This window comes from Odocoileus virginianus, chromosome 5, assembly GCF_023699985.2.
Source record: "Odocoileus virginianus isolate 20LAN1187 ecotype Illinois chromosome 5, Ovbor_1.2, whole genome shotgun sequence".
Taxonomy (NCBI): Eukaryota; Metazoa; Chordata; class Mammalia; order Artiodactyla; family Cervidae; genus Odocoileus; species Odocoileus virginianus.
Window position 1 is genome coordinate 15899829 of NC_069678.1, and position 9991 is coordinate 15909819.

General features: G+C 40.0%; 1 pseudogene; it reads right to left on the reverse strand.

Moving 5' to 3' along the window:
- Window positions 1-3863, reverse strand: LOC110132594 (olfactory receptor 6K3-like; annotated as a pseudogene).
- Between the last annotated feature and the right edge of the window lie 6128 nt (window positions 3864-9991).

The following is a 9991-nucleotide window of genomic DNA, read 5'->3' on the forward strand; positions in this document are numbered from 1 at the left end:
TTAACCTCCAGATGTGTTCAACACTCTGAATACAGAAGAGTTTCTAATTGCATTCTTTATGTCCTTTTTCTCAGACTATAGATGATAGGATTAAAGATTGGGGGAAGAAGAGTAAATATCAGTGCAATGGCTGTGTCCAAAACAAGTGAATAAGTGCCATTGAAATGCAAGTACATGAGGGACACACTGCTAAAAAATATCAGGAAAACTGTGAGATGGCCTGCATAGATACAAAAAGCCTTTTGTTGACCTTCAGCAGAAGTACTCTTCAGGATCATGGTGACAATTCTTATATAGGACAGGGCAATGATAAAGACAGCAATGATGATGGCCACAGCAAGGATCACATCCTCAATCAGAATAATGGATGTGTCTGTTAAGGCCAGGCTCAGAACTGGGACCAAGTCACAAAAGATTTGATGGATTTGACTGGGACCACAGAAAGGCTATGTTGAAATCATTACACTTTCAGGAAGCAGGATGAGGAAGCCAAAGATGCAGGAGCCTGCAGAAAGCTGAGCACAAAGACGGGGAGTCATGATCATTTGATAGTGAAGAGGGTTGCAGATTGCAACATATCTGTCAATGGCCATGGTGATTAGCAAGATTCCCTCTGAATTTCCAAGTGAATGGAAGAAATACATCTGCAAGAAGCAGCCAGTAATAGAGATCTTCTTTTATTTCACTAATGAGATTGGAGAGCATCTTGGGAATGATGGCTGTGGTATACCAGATTCCAGAAAGGAAAAGATGCTGATGAAATTATACATGGGATTGTGGAGCCGGGTATCCAGCCTTACTGCAAAGAGATCAATAGATTTCCCATGACAATAAAAACATAGATGAAAAGTAAAGGAAAGAAGGACAGAAGACTACCTTCCTGAATCTGAGGAAAGTAAGTGATGACAAATTCAGTCACTGCTGATAGGTTTGCATATCTCCATATCCCCAGAACTACCTGTGAATAAAAGAAAGGGTACACACCAGCTCAAGGAGATCAAACCAGTCAGTCCTAAAGGAAATCAACCCTGAAGGACTGATGCTGAAGCAGAAGCTCCAATATTTTGGCCACCTGATGCAAAGAGTTGACTCACTGGAAAAGACCCTGATGCTAGGAAAGACTGAAGGTCAGAGGAGAAGGGGACTACAGAGAATAAGATGGTTGGTTGGCATCACCAACTCAATGGACATGAGTTTGAACAAACTGTGGGAGATGGTGAAGAACAGGAAGCCTGGTGTGCTGCAGTCCATGGGGTCGCAAAGACTTGGACACAACTTAGCGACTGAATAGTGAACAACATGCCAGCTCACAAGGAAGAATATTTAGTGTATTGCTAAATAACTTGAATGAATAAGAAGAAATAACTTGAAAGTTTTTTCCCTAATTTCATACTTTATAAAAAGTGATCAACATTCTATATTTTTTTCTTACTTCTCCAGAGTCACCACTGCAGAAATAGATTTTTCCCAAATGCTTTTAGTGGTAAAAAATAAAATAATAGTTGAGTATTTTTAGCTTAGCTTATAAGTATTTGTATTTAAAAGTTATGCAAGGGGACTTCCCTGGTGGTCAGGTGGAAAAGACTTCACCTTCCAATACAGGGGCTATGGGTTCGATCCCTGGTTGAGGCACTAGGATCCCACATGCTTCACAGCCAAAACATAAAACAGAAACAATGCTGTAATGAATTCAATAAAGGCTTTAAAAAATAAAACAAAAGCTATGTGCATGTACTATATTATGATGGACAAGGCATGCAACCAACTCCTGAATTATTGCCTGGGGAATCTCGTGGACAGAGAAGCCTGGCGAGCCCACTGGGTCTCAAAGATTCATACATGACTGAGCAACTAACACACACACATGCACACATTATCTAACAGTACATTTTAAAAGTAAGAAGCATGAGTGAAAATAAACATAACAGAAGTACTGTTCTTTTCTTTTTCCACCCTTGGGCCATCTTGCACATTCCTCTTTGGAGATCTCTGTTCTAGGGCATTAGAATGTAGGCCTGGAGTCTACATTGAAATCTCAGTTAAGTGTGTTATTATCTATGTGTCTTTTGGCAAATTACTTAATCTGTCTGTCTCAAATTCTCATCTGTAAAATGAGATTAATAATAGTATCCACTCATAGGTATAGTGTAGGATTAAGTTAATGTCTACAAAAGACTTAAAACAGTGCTTAACAGGCAGCTTATTGAAAGGGTAACAAAGTTCAACTCACCACAGCTCTCATTTTCCTTTAGCATTCTGCTTTCTGCTTCCTCCCCTACTAATCCATGAAGCTCATCTGACTATGTTAAGTAACACCCTGTCTGCTAATTACTAATAGAAACTAGCTCGTAAGTTTCTGAGAATGGTTAAACATAAAAAAGAATAATAGTATAGCATAATATGATTCATATTATTGTAAATTCTATAGTATTTCATTGATTGTTCAATCACTCAGACATGTCCGACTCCTTGTGAACCCATGGACTGTAGCTCCAAAGACTACATGGGATTTTCTAGGCAAGAATACTGGAGGGTTTGCCATTTCCTCCTCCAGGGGTTCCTCCCAACTCTGGGATCGAACTCGCATCTCTGGAGTCTCCTGCATCAGCAGGCCGATTCTTTACCACTAGTGCCACCTGGGAAGGCAGTACTGTGTTACACAGCATTATGAACATTGTATGTATGCTGCTGCTGCTGCTGCTGCTAAGTCACTTCAGTCGTGTCCGACTCTGTGCCACCCCATAGATGGCAGCCCACCAGGCTCCCCGTCCCTGGGATTCTCTAGGCAAGAACACTGGAGTGGGTTTCCATTTCCTCCTCCAATGTATGAAAGTGGAAAGAGAAAGTGAAGTCGCTCAGTCGTGTCCGACTCTTCGCGACCCCAGGGACTGCAGCCTACCAGATTCCTCCGTCCATGGGATTTTCCATGGGATTCCATGGGACTTACTCGTCTAGGTAAGAGTACTGGAGTGGGTTGCCATTGTTTTAGCCAGTATACTATGTATATTACATAGTACTGAGTCACTTACTGCAACAAGCACAAGTATATATTTTTCATTTAATGCTCAAAATACTCTAATAAGATGGGATTATTAACCCCACTTTACAAATGAGAAAACCTAGGCATAGGCAAAGTAAATATATTTAAATACCTAAAGTATGTTAGAAATGTACTAAACATTCCAAAATACTGGGCACCATTACACTGGAGTGTCTGCTTTATATTTATTGTGTTACATATATTTATTGCATTACATAAGGATCATTTATTGTATTACAACTTAGTTGTTTTACCTTCTCAAGAATGAGTTTCTCCTGAAAAGGGTTGACAAGCAAAATATGAGCTGGTGTCAAATAGATCAACTTGGAGCAAGGCCACCATGTGCAGTTATGATTAAACCCACAAGACAGTCATGAATAACCTAGCAAAGAAAACTGAGGACTGTTTGGACAGAAAAGTATGAAAACTCAATTTTGATAAGAGTCATAATCAAGTCTAGACAAAATAATCTTTCAAAAGATGGCACTATAAATATAGTCTTCTCTTTCATGTATACCTCTGCCTAGTACCTCAGCAGGCAGAGTTTCTTCTAAACTTACCATTGCCTATCACCAAAATTCAAAGCCTCTAATTTTTTATATGCAATATAATAATAATGCAATCTATAATAATCTATATATAATAATATAATAATGCAATCTTCATGTAATAAGATTATTCTTCTCATGCACAGTGAGTGATACCTTCTTTCCAAACCTGAATTTTCTTTACTTACCTCTACCAAAACCACAGAAACTCTTCTGTCCTTCTGGATCTCTTCATCCTGATATCCTTTAAATCCCTCAAAAGGCAGACTTGCCATTATATTTACAGGTACCTCAGAGCATAACATAAAGGGAAATGGGCTCCATAGGGGACTTCTCCCCTGCACTGCAATAGAGAGCATCACTTTCCCTCATGGGGTTAATTATCAGAAAGCTCCCCACTGTACTTTCCTCTCATTAGATTCACAGGTAAAAGTTGTCAATAATATTTATTTCCTGATTGCACTCATCATCCTGACCATTGGAAGCTACTTTCTCCAGCCCTATGACCATTGCCCTTAGCTGTGCCTCAGGGCACCTTGTAAAGAACAGCTTTGTCATGGTCCTGTCTTACATGAACAAAGAGATACAGAAAGTCTTGAATGAATGTACTGACACCAATAAAAACATGTTGAAAGATATATATAATAGAAAATAAGGTGATTTTATAATAATCATGCAATTAGGCTTTTATACCAATAATGAAATGAAGGAACAATGTGTTTTTTTTTTCCTATGCTACAAGTGTATGTGAATCTCTCCTACCTTAAACAATTCTCTTTAGTCCTGTCAACCTCTCTATAGAATATCAATATCTCATCCTTTTCATGAGATTATTATGTACTTAATCCACTGCTCTGCTGAAAAATCAAAGTTTTTTTTTCCAAATGTAGTTGATTTTATCATGTAATCTTCTTAAAAGATTACCTAATATGAGATTTTATAAATATATTTTGGCGTAAGAAGACAGAAACGGCAGCTGTGCGGTGCAGGAGCTACCCCACCTCCAAGGTCAGGAGCAATGGCCATGAGGAGATACCACACATCCAAGGTAAGAGAAACCCAAGTTAAGACAGTAAGTGCTGAGACAGGACATCAGAGGGCAGACAGACTGAAACCACAATCACAGAAAACTAGCCAATCTGCTCCCATAGACCACAGCCTGTCTAACTCAGTGAAACTAAGACATGCCACCCAAAACAGATGAGTCATGGTGGAGAGGTCTGACAAAATATAGTCCACTGGAGAAGGGAATGGCAAACCACTTCAGTATTCTTGCATTGAGAACCCCATGAACAGTATAAAAAGGCAAAATGATAGGACACTGAGACATGAACTCCCCAGGTCGGTAGGTGCCCGATATGCTACTGGAGATCAGTGGAGAAGTAACTCCAGGAAGAATGAAAGGATGGAGCCAAAGCAAAAACAATACCCAGTTGTGGATGTGACTGGTGATAGAAGTATTAAAAGCAATATTGCAAAGGAACCTGGAATGCTAGATCTATGAATCAGGACAAACTGGAAGTGGTCAAATAGTAGATGGCAAGAGTAAACATTGACATGCTAGGAATCAGCGAACTAAGAAGGACTGGAATGGGTGAATTTAACTCAGATGACCATTATATCTACTACTGGGGGCAGGAAACCCTTAGAAGAAATGGAGTAGCCATCATAGTCAACAAAAGAGTCCAAAATGCAGTACTTGGATGCAATCTCAAAAATGACAGAATGATCTCTGTTTGTTTCCAAGGCAAACCATTCAGTGTCACAGTAATCCAAGTCTATCCCCTGACCAGTAATGCTGAAGAAGCTGAAGCTGAACAGTTCTATGAAGACCTACAAGACCTTTAAGAACTAACACACAAAAAAGATGTCCTTTTCATTACAGGGGACTGGAATGGAAAAGTAGGAAGTCAATAAACACCTAGAGTAAGAGGCAAATTTGGCCATGGAAAACAGAATGAAGCAGGACAAAGGCTAATAGAGTTTTGTCAAGAGAACACACTGGTCATAGCAAAAACCCTTTTCCAAAAGCACAAGAGAAGACTCTACACATGGACATCACCAGATTGATTATATTGATCAGATTGACTATATTCTTTACAGCCAAAGATGAAGAAGCTCTATACAGTCAGCAAAAACAAGACCCAGACCTGACTGAGATCATGAGCTCCTTACTGCCAAATTTAGACTTAAAGAAAGTGGGGAAGCCACTAGACCATTCAGTTCAGTTCAGTTCAGTTGCTCAGTTGTGTCCAACTATTTATGACCCCATGATCGCAGCACGCCAGGCCTCCCTGTCCATCTACCCAAACCCATATCCATCGAGTTGATGATGTCATCCAACCATCTCATGCTCTGTCGTCCTCTTCTCTGCCTACCTCCAATCCTTCCCAGCATTAGGGTCTTTTCCAGTGAGTCAACTCTTCATATGAGTTGGCCAAAGTATTGGAGTTTCAGCTTCAGCATCAGTCCTTCCAATGAACACTCAGGACTGATTTCCTTTGGGATTGACTGGTTTGATCTCCTTGCAGTCCAAGGGACTCCAAAGAGTCTTCTCCAACACCACAGTTCAAAAGCATCTATTCTTCGGTACTCAGCTTTCTTCATAGTCCAACTCACATCCATACATGACTACTGGAAAAACTATAGCCTTGACTAGAAGGACCTTTGTTGGCAAAGTAATGTCTCTGCTTTTAAGTATGCTATCAAGGTTGGTCATAACTTTCCTCCCAAGGAGTAAGCGTCTTTTAATTTCATAGCTGCAATCACCACCTGCAGTGATTTTGGAGCCCCCAAAAATAAAGTCTAACATTGTTTCCACTGTTTCCCCATCTATTTGCCATGAAGTGATGGGACCAGATGCAATGATCTTAGTTTTCTGAATCTTGAGCTTTAAGCCAACTTTTTCACTCTCCTCCTTCACTTTCATTAAGAGGCTTTTTAGTTCCTCTTCACTTTCTGCCATATGGGTCGTGTCGTTGCATATCTGAGGTTATTGATATTTCTCCCGGCAATCTTGATTCCAGCTTGTGCTTCTTCCAGCCCAGTGTTTCTCATGATGTACTCTGCATATAGGTTAAATAAAGCAGGGTGACAATACACAGCCTTGAGGTACTCCTTTCCCTATTTGGAACCAGTCTATTGTTCCATGTCCACTTCTAACTGTTGCTTCCTGACCTGCATACAGGTTTCTCAAGAGGTAGGTCAGATGGTCTGGTATTCCCATCTCTTTTAGAATTTTCCACAGTTTATTGTGATCCACACAGTCAAAGGCTTTGGCATAGTCAATAAAGCAGAAATAGATGTTTTTCTGGAAATCTCTTGCTTTTTCGATGATCCAGCAGAAGTTGGTCTTTTGATCTCTGGTTCCTCTGCCTTTTATAAAACCAGCTTGAGCATCTGGAATTTCACGGTTCACGTATTGCTGAAGCCTGGCTTGGAGAATTTTGAGCATTGCTTTACTAGTGTATGAGATGAGTATAAATTTGCGATAGTTCGAGCATTCTTTGGCATTGCCTTTCTTTGGGATTGGAATGAGAAGTGACCTTTTCCAGTCCTGTGGCCACTGCTGAGTTTTCCAAATTTGCTGGCAATTTGAGTGCAGCATTTTCAAAGCATCATCTTTCAGGATTTGAATAGCTCAACTAGCTCATTCAGGTACGACCTAAATCAAATCCCTTATTGTTATACAGTGGAGGTGAGAAATAGATTTAAGGGACTAGATTTGATAGATAGAGTGCCTGATGAACTATGGATGGAGGTTCGTGACATTGTACAGGAGACAGGGATCAAGACAATCTCCAAGAAAAAGAAATGCAAAAAAGCAACATGGCTTGTTGAGGAGGCCTTACAAATAGCTGTGAAAAGGAGAAGCAAAAAGCAAAGGAGAAAAAGAAAGATATACCCATTTGAATGCAGAGTTCCAAAGAATAGCAAGGAGAGATAAGGAAGCCTTCCTCAGTGATCAATGCAAAGAAATAGAGGAAAACAATAGAATGGGAAAGCCTAGAGATCTCTTCAAGAAAATTAGAGATACCAAGGGAACATATCAAGCAAAGATGGGCTCAATAAAGGACAGAAATGGTATGGACCTAACAGAAGCAGAAGATACTAAGAAGAGGTGGCAAGAATACACAAAAGAACTGTACAAAAAAACATCGTCATGACCAAGATAATCACGATGCTGTGATCACTCACCTAGAGCCAGACATCCTGGAATGTGAAGTCCAGTGGGCCTTAGGAAGCATCACTATGAACAAACCTAGTGGAGGTCTTGGCATTCCATTTGAGCTATTTCAAATCCTGAAAGATGATGCTGTGAAAGTGCTGCACTCAATATGTCAGCAAATTTGGAAAACTCAGCAGTGGCCACAGGACTGGAAAAGGTCACTTCTCATTCCAATCCCAAAGAAAGGCAGTGCCAAAGAATGCTTGAACTACTGCACAATTGCACTCACCTCATATGCTAGTAAAGCAACGCTCAAAATTCTCCAAGCCAGGCTTCAGCAATACGTGAACAGTGAAATTCCAGATGTTCAAGCTGGTTTTAGAAAAGGCAGAGGAACCAGAGATCAAATGGCCAACATCCGCTGGATCATTGAAAAAGCAAGAGATTTCCAGAAGGATATCTATTTCTGCTTTATTGACTATGCCAAAGCCTTTGACTGTGTGGATCACAATAAACTGTGGAAAATTCTTAAAGAGATGGGAATACCAGACCATCTGACCTACCTCTTGAAAAACCTGTATGCAGGTCAGGAAGCAACAGTTAGAACTGGACATGGAACAATAGACTGGTTCCAAATAGGAAAAGGAGTACATCAAGGCTGTATATTGCCATCCTGCTTATTTATCTTATATGCAGAGTACATCATGAGAAATGCTGGCCTGGATGAAGCACAAGCTGGAATCAAGATTGCTGGGAGAAATATCAATAACTTCAGATATGCAAGTGACACCACCCTTATGGCAGAAAGTGAAGAAGAACTAGAGCCTCTTGATGAAAATGAAAGAGGAGAGCGAAAAAGTTGGCTTAAAGCTCAAGATTCAGAAAACGAAGATCATTGCATCTGGTCCCATCACTTCATGGCAAATAGATGGGGAAACAGTGGAAACAGTGTTAGACCTTATTTTGGGGAGCTCCAAAATCACAGCAGATGGTGATTGCAGCCATGAAATTAAAAGACGTTTACTCCTTGGGAGAAAAGTCATAACCAACCTAGACAGCATATTAAAAATCAGAGACAACCAACCTAGACAACGTATTAAATAGCAGAGACATTACTTTGTCAACAAAGGTCCATCTTGTCAAGGCTATTGTTTTTTCAGTAGTCATGTATGGATGTGAGAGTTGTCCTGGAAAGAAAGCTGAGTGCCGAAGAATTGATGCTTTTGAACTGTGGTGTTGGAGAATACTCTTGAGAGTCCCTTGGACTGCAAGGAGATCCAACCAGTCCATCCTAAAGGAGATCATTCCTGGGTGTTCTTTGGAAGGACTGATGTTGAAGCTGAAACTCCAGTTATTTGACCTACCTGATGCTAAGAGCTGACTCATTTGACAAGACATGATGCTGGGAAAGGTTGAGGGCAGGAGGAGAAGGGGCCGACAGAGGATGAGATGGCTGGATGGGTTTGATTAAGCTCTGGGAGTTGGTGATGGACAGGGAGGCCTGGGGTGTTGCGATTCATGGGGTCACAAAGAGTCAGATATGATTGATTGACTGAACTGAACTGAATGATAGGAAGATATCCTTTCTCTGTGAGTTGTGTCTCTTCTTGTCAATTTGGAGCTTATTTTCCTTGTCTATTTTCTTATATTTTTTCTTAAAGTTAAAAACTTTCAGTTGGCAAAATTGGTTTTTTAATTATTTAACATAGGAAGAAACCATCTCTCTTTCTTATCAGATTTATTGAGATATAATTCCATTAAAAAAATTCTGGAAAGTTTGAAAGCAAAAGGAGAAGAGGGCAGGAAAGGATGAGACCATCACTGAATCAATGGACATGAATTTAAGCAAACTCCAGGAGTTAGTGAAGGACAGGGAAGTTGCAGCTGGCATGCTGCATTCCATAGGGTCACAAAGACTTGATCACTATGAATGACTGAACAACAACAATTTGGATACAAAGAACCACACATATTTAATGTGTACATCTTGATGAGTTTGAATATATTGCAAACACCCTTGACAGCATCGCAATAGAGGTAATATGCATATCCAATACCACCTAGAATGTTCTTATACCTCTTAGTTGTAGTTTGCTTATTATGGTCTTCTCTGTGTTACGTGTGAAGAACACGATATGAGATTTACCCCTTAGAAACTGTGAAATGCCCAATGCCATATTCTTAACTATAGACACTATGTTACACAGCAGATTTATATAACTTATTCACGTATCA